The following is a 17,176-nucleotide window of genomic DNA, read 5'->3' on the forward strand; positions in this document are numbered from 1 at the left end:
TTGGGTTTAAAAGGTGAGCTTATGATCAAATCTTAGTGGTGTAAAGAGAGTTTAAGTGGTGAAGAAACAACGATGCGTAACGAAGGTAAGAAATGTCTACTGTATACTTAAAGTGGTTGTGTATTTAATAAAGAGAGAATTAGAAAAATGAGACACTTTCAACTTTTGATTGTCACAATAGAATTTTTAATACTTTTGGCAATTTTGAATTTTTTTTACCTTTTTTATTGGAAAAATAGTAAATCAAATTTTAAAAATGTTAAAAAAATGAAAACTGTTGGATACATAAGTGTGACAATATATATGTTTAAATTTGTTTTAAAAAAAATAGAATCATATTTTATTTCATCTTCTACCTATAGTTAGAATACTCATTCTAGTCGTCTTGCTAGTTTATAAACCAGATTCTAAGTTTTATACATATTTATATCTAAGCTATATAGTGTAAACTAACCTTTATTCTATACCCTACCTAAGATAGAATATGTTACGTTATAATCAAGAAATATGTCTTTGGTGTAACTACAGTTTGATAACGAGTTATAGCCGCAACTCAATGTTATAGCTCAGCTACATTACGTGCCATAACTTGTTCTGCCTTTTACCTTATATGACGCCTCGAGATAGAATACATGTCTCACCTATTATACGTTGTTCTGGATTAGGTAGTATACATATTCTAGGCAAATCGTAAAAATATAGAAACTTCCATATTCAGTTAAAGAAATTTCCTAAATCTAAACTAAATCACCTCTAAATCTTTCAAAAAATAGTTTCGCCAAATATCACGTTCTTGTCTTCCACGATTTTTTCTCCAAATATCACGTTCTTTCCTCTTTATATAATTCATAACTTATAAAAGCAAAACAAAAGAATCTTGTTGGATGGTGCAAGCTATATCGTGCTTTTAACACAATCAGATCGTGAGTTCGAAGCACCATTCTTTCATTTTTGCTATTTATTTTTTATGAGTGGCAATATGGTAATATTTTTCGTCACCTTCGGTTAAAGATATATCAAATATGTTTCCCAAATCTAAATTAAATCTGTACTAAATTTTTGCCTCATTTATTAAATTTCAAGAAAAGGTAAAAAGGCAAAATTGAATATTGAACCCACCACCTCTAACAATATCAAAGGATATTTAACCACTAGGACAGAAAGACTATTGGTATATATCACCTGTCATAGTAATATATTCGCACAGACTATTAATTATTTTGGAGGTCGAATTAGGCATGGGCGTTCGGTGGCCCGTTCGGTATCGGTACGGGTGATTCGGATTTTCGGATTTTTGGGTTTATGTTTAGAAGTACCATTCGGTATTTACTAATTATCGGATCGGATTCGGTTCGGTTCCTTCCGGATTCGGTTCGGATCGGATGTAACCAATATTTAAAATCGTTCAAAAATATATTTTTTAAACCTCGAAAAGTGACAAATTTTTGTTTCAAAATATATAAATTGTTTACAAATCTAATTAAATATTAGTTAAACTAACTAAATTAACTAAAAATAATTCAAAATAACAAATAAAACAAACTACAAAAATATTTTGAATAGTCGAAAATATCTATATCACCTTAAAATATATCAAAACATTTACATATTTAACTAATTTCGGATATCTTCGGATCCTAGTTCGGATTTCGGATCGGTTCGGGTTATAACCAAACACCAAAGTATTAAGCTCATAAGTCCTGTTCGGATATTTTTGTATAACCGTTCGGATTCGGTTTCGGTTTTTCCGGTCCGGGTTTAGGTAAGTAATTCGGATTCGGATAAAAACGCCCAGGCCTAGGTCGAATTGTCTTCTTCTCCTAATTCAAGACCACAAGATATGGTTAATTGTATTTGACAAAAAAAAGAGGGTATCGCTAATTGCTGAGTTAAATCCTCTGTGTCACTAAGAGGAGTTGATGATTTTGAAGGAGGGAGACAGGACGGTTGAGTAGATGGAGGGATGGTCACTGACCACTTCTTTAGATACGGCTATCCAGTATCTATATCGGAAAGCTTTTTCTGTGGAGGAGTCGTCACCGGAATCAATGATTCTGAATCATGGACCTTATCTTTTGTATTGGACGTAATCTGGGAATCCATGAATGAAATTAAAAGTTAAAGGTGTGAAGAAGGATAACATCTCTTTGTTGAGATTTAGAAGAACAGACGGCTACGGCGACGAACTGTGACGAACTGTTTTGGAGTTTTGTGTATTTTATATTTCTTTTTTTTTACTTATAGAATTATATTAACAAAACGATTAACAAATATTATAATTTTAATTTAGTTGAGTTTTGATTAATCCAAAGATATAATCGTATTAACATTAATTAAAATCCTAATAAGACAAAAAAATTAAACAAAGTCTTATTGAGACAAACTCAAGTTCTAGATATCCTATTTTTGTCGAAAGCAATAACTCATATCCGTGTGGCCGGTGGGGTTTGAACCCGGGTTCGTCTTATTGGGTTTTTCAATTTCCTCAAGCACCACTAGGCCACCACCACCGGTTGTAACTGATGAATTTTCCGTTTGAATAATATACATAATAAATACTTTTTGTAACTTTACATAATAAATACTTGATATATTTTAGATTTCATAGAGGAAATGTTTAGATATGTATTAATAAGGTTTATGGATATTTTTTGTGCGAAGTGGTTATACTAATAAAAGCTACTAAACTATATATCATAATTAAAATTAATTTATATGATTAATACACAATAAAACACTCAAAAGGAGGAAAAAAACAAACTTACGTAGTTCTTACATTTATTTATCACATTCTCTTTACTGTTTTTAACCGTCTTCTCTAATGGTGAAGATGTTTAATTGAGGTTGCTAGTAATAAAAATATTAATAATTTAATAAATACTTAGTTTTTTATTTAATTTTGTATTTTGTATAAAAAGTTATTCAATTGATAAAGGACATGTATCTTCAAAAGGTTTTAACTGATGCCTTAACATGATTAATCCCGGTTTCTTTACTGGGGTTCTTCGCTTCGATTAAGAGATGGTTCTTAACTTTTATCAGATTTTAACTAATAAAAACTAATAACTGTTTCTTAAATAAGAGATATAAGAATTTATTTTGGCCGAAAAATGTAAGAGAAATAATATCAAATCATTAACTAAAAATCCCGGTCAAAAGAATGGGTTAATCATGCCCTAAAGTTTTGCTGTAAAAAACTTTTCTGACACATTTTTTCTTTTGTGATTTTCCTAATTTTTTTTCAATTAAGTAAAACCTGATGAAAACTTGCCGTTGGAGTTGGCCTTAGCTATCTCATTAATTTGCAGTACCATAAATGGGTAAGCGTATTTATCATATACTACTCTTTTTTTTTAAACTAAAATATATTTATCATATACTACTTGGAGACCAATCAATATGTAGAAACAAGATCACACGTACAAAATATTTTTGTCTGATGGTTTAACATATAAAAGAATTTCTACACTATAAAACTGAAGATCAAAACCTATACTATTTAAATGTTGCATGTGATGATTTCTAGTGCTCGAAACTTCCCATGCAAAGATTTTAGAAAGATACCAAATTCCTGATGATTGGTTCAGAGTCTTAAAATTCCTGATGATTGGTTCAGAGTTAAGACAAGTGGATGGTATATCAGTTTTTATCATATCAATTAATTTTGTATTTCATGGATATAAAATATTTTTTTTACACTAGTAAGTATGTAACTAATGGAATGGGCATTGTGGTCAAGTGACAGTAAATAGGTATGGGATGATAACAAGTTTCAGGTTCGATTTCCCTGCTATGAAAAACTAAGTTACATTGTTCTGTTAAAATTTTTTTTTCCGAAAAAGTATGTAACTAATGTGTCGATGGAACGTGTGTACATATGAAATGTTAACTCTTTTTTCTCCTCAATTACTAATGTACCTGCATATTAAAATACGTTACATTAATATCATCTGTCCCGACAAGAGAAATTAATAAATCACGTAAGGTATGCGCCGTTTACACAATTTCTCATAAAAACTTTAAAAACTAAACATCAAGAAATTAGCAGAAAGGGAGACATAACACTAGAAATGCCCGAGAAAGATGGTCAATGGCGGAGAAAGCAACTTATTCAAAGCCGTGCCGCTGTTATTTCACAACAAGTTATTTCACAACAAGTTATTTCACAACAAGTTTCAAACACACTTTTTAGAAAGGAGCATTTGTACACTCTATGCAAATCACATGTTTTTATTTTATTAATCTCTTTGCTGTATAGCATTTAGCTAACAGCTGTTATCTATTAACCAGATACTAAACCAAACTCTATAGCAAGTAGCAACCCTTAGACATGATAACCAATACGTGCCTTGTGTAACTGACTCATTGGCTTAGAGAATTTTCAGTACTTTAGCCACTTCTTTTTAGTTCGAATTCAATCGAGACACCATCTTCGACGGATAAATTAGAATAGTTATAACTCTATTAGTATACTACAAAATCAACATTTCTAGTTAATAAGCGGCGAAAATTAACGTGTGCATGTTAGCCGATGAGCTTCAGCCGCCTACAAATCTCCAACCAAATCTCTCTTTGTCCATTAAAGCTAATCTAGATCTCACCATTATTCTCTACGTTACTCCTCTAATTTATTAGTATTACTTTTTAATCCCATATACTACTACAAAATAACTAAGCTTAACTTTATATCATGCGGCTGAAATTAAATCAAGAAGAAAGCCATCCTAACCTTGTTTCAATTAAATAATGATAAGAATCTATCTTATTAAAACAGAAACATTCTTTTGGACCTAACATTTATTTTGTAAGTTTTTAAATTAAATACACATTTATACTTTATAGTTAAACCTACATTAAATCACTAATGTTCCTTTCTTTATACTACTATCCATGTTTCCAAACAATATACTTATTTCTTTATACTACTATCAATGTTTCCAAACAATATATTTTTATACTACTATCAATATTTCCAAACAATACAATAATTAATCTTAGTTATTTTATATCTATCATTTTCTCTTTAAAATTTTGTAGAAACGTTATAATTTCATAAATTGCAAAATAATGAACTTTAAAATTTGGATTATAAGACTACAAAATATGAAACTATTTCAATTTAAATCCAATTAGATTACATATCGGTCATCCATCAGTTCAATCGGTTAGTCTCCGGTTTTAGTGATTTTTTTTAATATGAATATTTTAAAAACCTAAATTGAATTGTCAGATCTCCGGATTAACTGGTATAATCACAATCGGGTTGAATTTAAAAACACTGATTTAAATGCAAAAATATTTTAAATACACACTCTTTAAAAATTACCAAAATATTTGTTAAGTTATTAGTGAAATTTTTCATCGTAAAATATTCCGCGCTTCCAAAAAGCGCGGATCAAAATCTAGTTAGTGGATTACAATAGAAGATTAAAAACATCACAATTGGATGGTATCTGGTATCCTATTTACTGATTTCGTTTCACCAACATTTTCAATAATTAACTGTCTGCTTATAATTTATCTCCCAGAGGCTTCTATTTTATCTAGTTGATCTTTCCTATTTGATAACATCATATCCTAATTTCTCATTTCCGAATAAAACAGAAAATTCGCAAAATATAATAATAGAAAATAAAATAGATATGTATAATAGCTGATGTCATTGATTATAGAATTCAGAATTTCCAAAACCCTTTATTCACAAAGTGGATTTTCTCTAGATTTCCACTTATATTATGCTTGGTCCTAATTGTACTGAAATTTACTTAAGATATTTATCCTTTTTGTTTTGTTCCTTGAGAAGGAGGAAGGGTCAAGTGGGAAGTTGCGAATCCTTCTTTGAATTTTGGTTAGTGCATTTGTTAGTTAAAGATAACAATTGTATAATCTTCTTGGCTCTCAATTAAATAATATACAGTATATCTTTCTTAATATATTAGTATTTGGCTTTTTAGTGTTTTTTCTAAATATTATTGACTAACAGAGTTTATACTATTCGCATTGTCTATGCTCACCTTATTATACTGGTGCTTAGATTCTTATTTTATTCAATACTTTGATTTTTTTTTGAGAAAGGGTTCAATGCTTTGATTTTTTTATACATATACGAGACATATTTTATCCATAAATTATAATTAATTTTACGCACGCCCACACACACATATAAAAGACAAAATAACTATACAAATGTTTATATCTATATCCTAAATTTGATGGCGTAATCAAGTTCATGATGCCCATAATGCTCACTATGCGAATGACGATGGTCGTTTACGTGACAACCCCACTTAATATGAAGGTCACTTATTAAGTTGCTGGCAAACCACAATTAAAATGCTTAAATTTCCAATAGTGGCATCACAGCTTAAAAATTAGGTTTCAGGAGATACAAATAAATGACATCAAAGTAGGTCCGTTATATTGTTCTAAGAGCACTTTCGATGGAGATTCTATCCATTGAAGTTTTAAAAATGCATATGTGTGTATATGTATATTGTATATATGTATATAGATGTAGGGTTTATTTTTTTGTCGAGAACCTCATCCAAAGATTTTTAAAACCTTAATTTAAGAATTTTTGGATAGAGTTCTCTACCAAAAATAGATTACGCCAGCTGTACTGTCCGCCATCCGGATTCGAATCTTGGCTACAACGGATTTAACATCCCTTCCGTTGAGGTGCTGGACTCTTTTCGAGAGGATAGTTAGGAATGTGGCTGATCAGATACCAGAGTTATAAAAAAAAAACTGCTCAGATACCAGAGTTATCAAAAAAAAAAATGGATCACACACTTACATACACATATACAATATATACATATGTATTTTTAAAACTCCAATGGATAGAACCCTCATTGGAGATGTTCTAATTTTCTATTAGAATTTAACCGCGTTGAACAAGGGTAAAGTTTTTTTTATTTATGAATGCTAACATTTACAAATTTTTCTTCATGTATTTATAGATTTTTTTTACTTTTTTAAAAAGTAATGCTGGGGTTTTTCTAGTAGTGTCTATTTTGTTAAAATATATCGATTTTTTTGGTTCTAGTTTTGCATACAATTAGTTATTATGAAGTCTATTAAACAATATATTTACGTGAAGTCTATTTTTATTTGCAAGTGATTTTCAAATTAGTAACTTGCATGAGGACATACATTTTGGGTGTAAATTTTAAGAAAGCTTACTTTAATGATCATAGGTTGACATTTATAAACGTGTGAAAAATAATGTCGTATTGTAACTGTGTAGTTTAATGACATGTTTTTAGTTTTTCAAACCTTTTATAGAATTTTAGGTTCTAGAAAATAAATGAATGCTTGGGCTCTTTTAAGTTGACAAAAGAAAATATAAAAACAAATTTTTTATTGGCCGAATATTTTGGATTATAGTAACAGCCCTCAAACATTCCTTTTAGATAATTTAGATGCTAATAACAAATTTTTATCCCTTAAATATTTAGAGCATCTCCAACCATAACACTAAATTTGATGTTAAAATCAACCAAATTTAGTGTTTTGGTGTCAATTTTTTTGTGTCATCTCCAACCATGACACCAAATATTACACCAAGAATAATATTATATATTATTTTATGTTTTCAGTTTTGATAATTTTTATATTTTTATTATTTGAAATTGATAAATAATTATTTTAACACATTTAAATTGATAAATTGATAAAATATATACATAGTTATTTTAAATTTTTTGTGTTTATAAAAGTTATTTACATTTATATTTTTTGGTTTAACAATATTATACCTTTTGTGTATTTATTTTATATAAAATGACAAACTATTAATTATGAAAAGCACATAACGAAACAATATATTTATTTTAATAAAAAATTTATTAGTTAATAATACAAGTTTAACTATATTATAAAATAAAATAAAGTTATTTTAGTGTTTGGTGAATTTAATAGTATTACATAAATTTTTAATTATTTTCTATTAAATCTAACTTTACAATAATTTGACATTATTAATTGTTCATTACTGATTAAATATAACTTAAATAAAAATTATAATCGATATTTTATAATAATAAATACATTGCAATATAAAATAAAGGATAATAACCATTTGGTGATTTCTCAATAGAAAATAAAATATAAAATTCTATGATATTTTACTTTCTTACAATATAAAGAAAATTATAATAATCACTTAGTGATTTCTTACTTGGAAATAAAATAAAAATAATTTAGTAATGAAAAATAATTTAAATATAAATAATATAATATATTTATGTTTATTTACATATTAAAACTGATTAATAATAACTGAACTATATTATTAAATAAAATATAATAAAATATGCATATTAAAAATCTAGTGTGATGAATAGTGTTCACACTATTCATTCTACACCAAATTTGGTGGGATGATGTGTTTTTGATATCCCATTGGAGATGAAATCACACCAAATTTGGTGTTTTGCTGTCTCATTGGAGATGACCTTAGTCTTACTGTTAAAACCTGTTGGGTCAAAAACGGTTACAATAAAATTAACGTTCGAAAATATTCCTCGAAAAAGATAATTCCCGTAAAAATTACTTAAACTAATTTTTACGATAAAATTCTTGAATAGATTTGTCCGCAGCGTCGAAACAAGCTCCAATGGTTCGTATTGACGACAAAGTTAGTATCAAATCATTCGTAAAAATTGTCGACGGTGTCTTTGCGAAAGGTATCCAAGCATTCAAATCTCTACGTAGAACTTTTCGACAATATCATGTTCTTGTCGTAAAACTGAAGCTTGAATACTCGGACAACGGGTTCTCGAAACAAATATTTCAATTCGCGGAACAAGCTCGCTCAATACGAAGCTCGCTCAATACCGAGAGCTCGCTCAATACAAGCTCGCTCGCTACAAGCTCGCTCAATACAAGCTCACTCGCTACAAGCTCACTCGCTACAAGCTCACTCGCTACAAGCTCACTCGCTCCAAGCTCACTCGCTACAAGTTCACTCGCTATAGGGAGTGAGCTACAGAAAAGCTGGGTCGCTATAGGGAGTGAGCTACGGAAAAGCTGGATCGCTATAGGGAGTGAGCTACAGGAAAAGCTCGGTCGCTATAGGGAGTGAGCTACAGGAAAAGCTTGGTCGCTATAGGGAGTGAGCTACGGAAAAGCTGTATCGCTATAGGGACCGAGCTCACCAGACCCGTCTCGGCGAGGTCTTCGATTTGATATCTTGATCATTTTCTGGGTCCTCACGGTTTGAGAGAACGGCCTCTTTGAAGTTCCAAGGCAGATTAGTTTAACTTCTTGTTCAACGATTTCTTAATCAACGACTTAGGAAATCAACGATTTAAAAAATCAACGATTTATAAAAGTAACGATTTCTTAAATCAACGGAAGGATATGTTATCAAAGGTTCAAACATCCGCAAACAAACATCCTAAGAGCATCGTAGCTTCGCAATGGTTTCGGACGCTTGGACAACGGATCTCAGTCCACGACACAAACAAGAGCTTGGTTGCTATAGCGAACGGATCACGAGACCATGCTCGGTCGCTATAGCGACCGAGCTTCGATTACATCTCAGTCGCTCCGAGCTCCAAACAGAGCTCGGTCGTTATAGCGACCGAGCCACGAGCAAGGTTCGGTCGCTATAGCGACCGAGCTCCGTATAGAGCTATAGCGATCGAGCTGCGGATAGATCTCGGTCGCTATAGCGACCGAGCTACGGAACAAGTCCGGTCGTTATAGCGATCGAGCATTCGTACATCGACTATTTTCCGAAACGTCTGAAGTCTTCCGAAACGACGATACGACGTAAAACTATGCATTCTCGACTATTCGTATAGCTATTCTCCGCAACCCACGACTAACCATTTCTTGATCTCTCGATCAAATGGAATCGTCCGTTCGGTTTACGATAAAACCGCGGAAACTTAACCTTATCGGAAAAATCGTAAAAAATGTCTCGAATTAAAAAGACAGCCCAATGGGTCCTAAACCTGATTCGAGGCCCACTTACAATTTCTTAAGAACCCATAAACCTTATGACGGTTTATGCTTGAAGGATAAGCATCAGTTTCCGCGGATAAATGGAAACTTTCCGCAGATAATCATGAAGATCAGAAAAATGGAATATTCCCATTTTTCGACTATGACGGCTTAAGGGCAAAAGGGGGAAGCGTAAACCGACTGTGGATGGAGTATATAAGGAGCTCTAGGCGAGAGGCATAGATGGCATCACTTTTCCAGAGCAACCTAGCACTTATAGCATTTTAGGCAACTTTCCGTTTTTGTTTTTTCTAGCTGCGACTCAATTAAGTTTAGCCACCTTCGGGTATTAGAACTAGGATCTCGCCGACAGCTCTCGTAGCCGAAGCACGTTATCCTGTTGTTGTTACGCTCATACGCAGATTCGGAATAAAATCGTCGGAATAAAATCCTTCTTGCTTTTTTTTACGATTTTATTTTATTTTCCGTTATTGTCGTGTTCTAATTGTTTGACGCGTGGTTTCTCAGAAATCCGGAACCTCTGGGAAATTAGGGTTTTCCTAGTTTCCTAAAATATACGAAATATTGACGGTGCGAATTTCGGTTCCCACAAAACCTTTAATACTATATTACATTTTTTGAGCAAACTACATTAGATTTATAATGCTTTAAATACTGTAACATATTTTTAACACTACTTCAAATTTTAATAACAACTCTTTTAAAATAGATAAAAAATAGAATTTTAAATTAATATATTAAACTAGATTCTGATCCGCCATTTCGAAAAGCGGGTATATTTTTGTTTTAAGTTTTTTGAAAATTTTAATTTTGATATTTGATTTAAAAAAATAAATCATATTTCTATTTAATATTAATTTAATTTGATAAAATAATCATTTAAATAAATGAAATTTATAGTTGGACATAACATTTATTAATATGTCGTATTTTTGTTCTAATATAATATGGATTTAGCATAATATGGATTTAGCAGAGAGATAAAGGCCTCAGATAAATTTTGCTGAAACATTTGGCCTGGCCAGCACTTGGAAAATTAAATGACATTTATTATACACACTTGTTTATCCGATATGTTGAGAATTTTCCCCTCTACATTTTTTTTCCGTAATACTACTAATAAAGCCTCTTATGAAGATACTTTTTAAAATTGTTATGGAAATTATTTTCATTCTTTCTTTTTAAAAGAAATTATTTCTTCATTCACATTGTGATTCTCTTAATAACAAGATCAGCATTATAATAATAATAATAATAATAATAATAATAATAATAATAATAATAATAATAATAATAATAATAATAATAATAATAATTATTATTATTATTATTGCTATTATTATTATTATGTTTTGCACATTAATAGAATATGAATGTTTCAAAACCAAACTTTAAAAAAAGAATATTCAAAAGAAAATCTATAACTTCAAATATAGAATTTTTTGCTTTAACTTTTTTTTTAAAACTTCAAATTTAAAGTTTTGAGCAGTGAAACTTCGTATTTAAAGTTTCACTAATCAAAACTTCAAATTTGAAGTTTCACCGTTTTATTTGCATTTTGGTTCTTATAATTATTATATACTACATTTATGATTCTTAAGTATTTTTTGTTTATCGTTTCAATTTTTAGTTTTTTATATCTCATAATTATTTTAGATTTCTTTTTATAAATTCAAATTTTACAGATAAAGTTAAATAAATAAAATTATACTATTTTAAAACTAGAATTAATAAACAACAAAAACTACAAAAAAACTTAATATTTTTTTAAGGTACATGAAGAAAAAAAGTACTAACTCCAAAACCTCTAAAATCTCTAAAATATTTTGTCCAAACAAATTTTGTATAAGAGAAGATGGAACATTACAGAAATACTTTTAGTAAATAATGTGGTATTTTTCTTGTATTTAATATTTAATTATGTATTTATTTTTATAATTTTACATTGTAATGTGATATTTTATTAATTAATATTTTAAATATGTTTTATATATGTTCTAGTTATTTTGTAAAAAAAATTATGGATCTATATTTAATATGACAAATATAATTTTGAAGTTATACTTAAAAAAAACACTTTGAAACTTCAAATATAGAATTTTGCAAAATCTAGATGAAAGAGTATTTTTGGAGATGCTCTAAACCATCAAATTACTGGCAATATCATTCGTCAAATCCAGCTGTGCAAAATATTTAGGTCTGATTCAATTCTGAAGAAATTAATCTTAATTTTCTGAAATCCTTTGTTGCAGCAGATAGATACACAATCAGTAGGATCATATTTGTGGCTCTTCGCATTGAACCATTGGGAACATTCAACTTCTTAAAATGGTTCATATCCAACTTCTAATAATCCATGCTTAACTCAATCTCCCTTGAGTTTATCTCCCACTAAGAACAAAAAAAAGCATACTCTAGAAAGCAAGGGATGGGTCAGTTTGTGTTTGCGGCCGATTGTGTTGTGATCTAGTCCTTGCAAAAACACGTTAAACCAGGCCTTTTAAATCCGGTACCATGACCTAGTTCAAAATCCAGCGAGCTAAGCATACGATGTCAGCCTGACTCACCTCTATAACAGTTGGACCACTTAAATGACTGGTTGTTTTAGTCCAATAGTTCGATGACGATCCGGATCACCCAAATGTTATAAAAAATGAAATCCATACAATTATCATCATCAAGATCTATCATAAACCAGTGAGACCTACCGTTATCTCGTTTTTCAGTTTGTTTTTGCCTTGGAATCACAGTAAATTCCGGCGTATATGAATGCCAATTTTATAGTTCCATTGCTCTCAAGATACTTTAATATTCCGTGGTATGCAGAAATCCATATGATTTTCTGCTTGCAAATAGATAATTGTTGTTTTACTAGCTGGACCCAGAAACGTTATTAGGATGCTCCATTCGTTATTGTTCTTTGATTTAATCCGCAAAGGCAGTTAGCTATTTAAAGTAGGTAAGTGGTTTTATTGGAAGACATTAGATTGTTTTATGAATCCACGAAATCAACAATAAATATTTGTATCCACCAATTTTATACATCTGTGAACATACGTCAACTGTCATGGACACTAGTGGTCATAACTATCGTTTCATCAAAAAGTATTGTACCAGTTATCATTTTTTTGTGAACCTTAATCAAAGTTCTAAACTTCGGAAATCTATTAATTTCCCTATAATTATATCTATGCTTGTTAAGTACCAAGAGTATTCCACAGATAATAGTACATCTAAAACTGATCAGCTCCCCAAACTAGTTTAAGAACTATAAACACGCAAAAGATTAGTTTATTCAGAGTTAATGTATGACATTTGAAGAAAAAAACAATGCTGATAAAAGGCATTTTGAAACTGTTATATATTTATCAGATAATTTGGAAATTTGTAGTTGCTGGTTTCTGTTGAATACAGATTTGGCAATATGAAAATCGACAGAAAAAGTTTTATGGTAATTTATGAAAGACAACATCCAACAATGTATTTGGACAATGTGGAGGCAAATACTGCATCAGCAAAATTTGGTAAACACTATTATCTCATGGTAGGGACAGTCACTGAATACAATGATGTCTCATGGTCACTTATCACAGTTAAATTCTCCTCCACTAGAAGAAACTTTTGGATGTTGTTTTTTTCTTCCGTGGAATGGTTTGGTGCAATGTGGTTAAAATACAAGAACATGTGGAACGAACGTTGTGGATGAAAAAGTGAATGGGTTATCTTAGTAAGTTCTGTTGTCGACAATAAATATCAAACTTTAACAACACAATTATAATATTTTAGAGTGGCTGAAAATATTAACTTTGGTCGAAAACACTGTATTTACCGAAACTATTTTAACACGTACAATATTTTTAATTATATTCGGGTGTTAAAACTAAAATAAAAGCTTATGTAACCATAACATTTTTTGGTATAAGCAAACAGAACATATTCGCAGCATAATAAGAGACAGTTTTTTTTGTTAATGCAATGTAAGTAAGTAGCTCAATTTTTTAAAAATATATCATTGAACTATTGTGGTTTCTTTAAATATGTAAATGATAACACATACTGTATTGTTAAGGGCTGGGTTTTTCTTTTGTGTTTGAAAGTTTGTGTTAATATTATTAACTTAAGTTTAACTTGTAAGTTGATTCAGAAAAGCAAATAAATGAATACCATTTTATTAATATAGATTAACCACCTTAATAAAGAAAACCGAGTGAAATGTCATATTAAAATAATGTTTGTTGTTTCGCTAATGTTTTATAGCTATGAATTTGAATCTTTTTTTTTTGAATGAATTTGAGTCTTGATGAGGGAGAGTGAATTAAATTCCCATGTTTTTAGTTTCTGGTTCGAGAAAGGTTAAAAAACAGTCTGGAACTCTTTTTGGTAATTAGAAAAACTGTTGAACTGGTGAACCCTGCGTTGTTTGGTGAAAGAAAAATATTTCTTTTTCCTGAAGATAATGCGACAAGTCGACTGAGTGATATTCGTGAAAACCTATCATATTGCCTGCATCAGTTCAATGCCATATCGATTCCGACTTCGAAAGGTCAGCTTACGTCTCACCGCGTCCTAATATATGAATATAAAATAAAATAAGTGGGATCATAATAAATTCTAGATTCAATAATAAATTTTACTTGATTGCTCAAATGTTTTTGTGGACCAGTTGCATGCGCTCGTTCGCCTTTTGGGACATGAGGAAACAGGAACGACCTTATGACGTAATTCACGGTCCGCACAACACACCACTTGTTTTCCACTTTGTTTATCTCTCTTACTTTTGTTTTGGTAGGTCAATTCTTTGAAATCTAAAAGCTTCTAATCGACTTATTTTATTTCTTTAGAATTCAAATGGTATTTCGTTGAACAACAATTATCTACAGAAACTAACAACTTGATCTACACATCGTTAGGGTATTTTGGATTTCATACCAATAAAAGACAGGTATTTAATTTTGACAAATTTGGAAGATTATTTATTTAGTTGTTTTTTTTAAACCAATTTTTGATTTAGTTGTTATGGGACGAGTATTTTTATTTCTACAGTATTATTTTCTTTCGTAAACATTTATCACTAATTTGTATTTATATATAGTTAACTTATAGATTTTAAATAAATATTGCAGAATGCATGATTTTTGTATCTTGTTATTTTTTTTATGTAGACATCAACTTAAATTACTGATGGCTTTTCCGCAAACGTGTGAAATATTACTTTTAAAACTTATAATAAAATATTATTTAGAATGTATTTGAAAAATAATTATATTTATAAAAATTTATTCAGAAATTAGCTCGACACTTTCATCTATATTGCTGGCGTATTTTCTGGATATGGTAGGAGATATTTCAAAGGACAAGAAACTATTTGAAGAAATGCAATCTGATCTGAAAGTGTCTTTTAAGATTAGGTAAAAGTTAGAATTCCCTGATTAACAAGAAATAAAATAAAATATACTCAATAAACATAAACATTATAAACTAATAACTTCTAATCAATAAAACAATAACCATTTTTTGCAATTGACTGGAAATTTCTAACTTGGATTACACCAGTTGTGCGAGCTAAATAAAAGAAGTTATTAAAAACAACAGCTTAGTATGTAAATATATTTACGTATATACAGTTTTAAGATATTAATTAAAGCATCGTATTATATCCTGACCACAATATTGTTTGGATCCCTGATAATATGACCAATTTTTTTTAAATGTTTATGGCGCATAAAAATTAAGCCACTACTGATCCAAGAGGCAAGAGCTATTTGCCATGACCAAATGTTGTTTCAAGGTTATTTAGAAGACATAATTGCGTCCTGATTTACAAAATTACAGAATTCGTAAACTATTTACAAAATATTCCAAGAAGATAAAGAGCTGAGAAAACCTATAGCTTTTCTTTTAAAGAAAAACCTATAGCTTTTGTATGCCTTTCATGTTAGGTTGACCATAACAAGAATAACACGAAATCGGGAGCCCAGTTTGATACTTAAACCGAATATTTCTTTTGGGCCAATTGCTGAATTCACCTTTATGGATCATAGATTGTGTGGGATTATGTCATTAATCTTCTAAGTCTCTAAGTGCAACAGAAGGTTAGAGTATGCTGAGCTAAGCAAAGACTCTAGGTACGGCAGAAGGTTTTATTAAAGCTAATGATATGCACATGAGGAGCACGTGAGTTGTTATTATCTTCTGGGTTTCAAGTCATCGTCTTCGTCGACGGGAGCTGTAACAGACACAGAGAGACGTGGAGCTCGAGAGAGAGTGAGCTAGAGAGTGATGTGATTCTCGAAGCTCAGAGCTTGATCTTCTTCGTCTATTATACTTGTTGTAACTTCGATTAGATGTAATCGCGAGAGGGGAAGAAGAGGAGAGAAACCTCCGGTGATGTACACTGTAATCATAACGTTTATAGTGGATTGGTTGAGAGACCGTTTCTCTCCCCGGTGATGTATAGCGGCTTCTCCACATCGGAGAAGTGCGGTGAGCACCGGGTAAACAAAGTCTCATGTGTTATCTCTTTATGCTTGATTCACTCTTAATTAGATTCGTTTAGGCTTTGGATGAGATTGATTTGAGCCAAGATTAGAGGATGAATCCTCAACAAGTGGTATCAGAGCCTCGGTTTAGGCGATTCAAGGATTTATCGGAAACAGATCAAGATCGGTTCGGCAGGAGAATCGAAGAAGGATCGGAGGAGTTGAAGTTTCGATCGCATCATTGTTGCAAGAGTGAAGAATCAGTAGATGTTGCAAGATTTGCAATGTCAAAGAGCAAAGAAAGTACATGAAGACGTTGGCTCGTGGTAGACGACGACGTCGGAGACGGAGGAAAGGAATCGCACGGAGGAAGATGCTACCAGTTCAGATAGTTTCTGGTTTGTGAAATCAGATGGTTCCGTAAGTTAAGCTCTCTCATCTCTAGAGTTATAAGCTGGTGTGAGTTCTGGAATTAGAGACTCGCAAGAGACGTTGCTGTGTTCGCAAGCGTACGAAGGTTCACAAGACTCAAGTGTAAGAATCAGATGAATCAAATATATGAAGCTCTGCAGTTCTGAAATTGGTTTGATGCTGGTTGTTTGAGGTGGAAGTTATCTCAGGTTACAGATCAAGTCAAGGTTATGTAAACATAAGGAATGGAATCTTGGTGGATCACAGGGAAGTGTATGGTATCTTTGCGAAGAATGATCAAGACTCAGATT

General features: G+C 30.9%; 1 protein-coding gene across 1 annotated transcript in view; it reads left to right on the forward strand.

Annotated features, from left to right (window-relative positions):
* The first annotated feature begins 16,631 nt into the window (after window positions 1-16,631).
* LOC108831849 (probable serine/threonine-protein kinase PBL10) overlaps window positions 16,632-17,176 on the forward strand; it is a 72,876-nt gene continuing 72,331 nt past the window's right edge. The window contains exon 1 of the mRNA XM_057008138.1: window positions 16,632-16,636. The gene's annotated coding sequence lies outside the window, so the exon portion shown is untranslated. The remainder of the gene's footprint in view (window positions 16,637-17,176) is intronic.

Source organism: Raphanus sativus, chromosome 4 (assembly GCF_000801105.2).
Source record: "Raphanus sativus cultivar WK10039 chromosome 4, ASM80110v3, whole genome shotgun sequence".
Classification (NCBI taxonomy): Eukaryota; Viridiplantae; Streptophyta; class Magnoliopsida; order Brassicales; family Brassicaceae; genus Raphanus; species Raphanus sativus.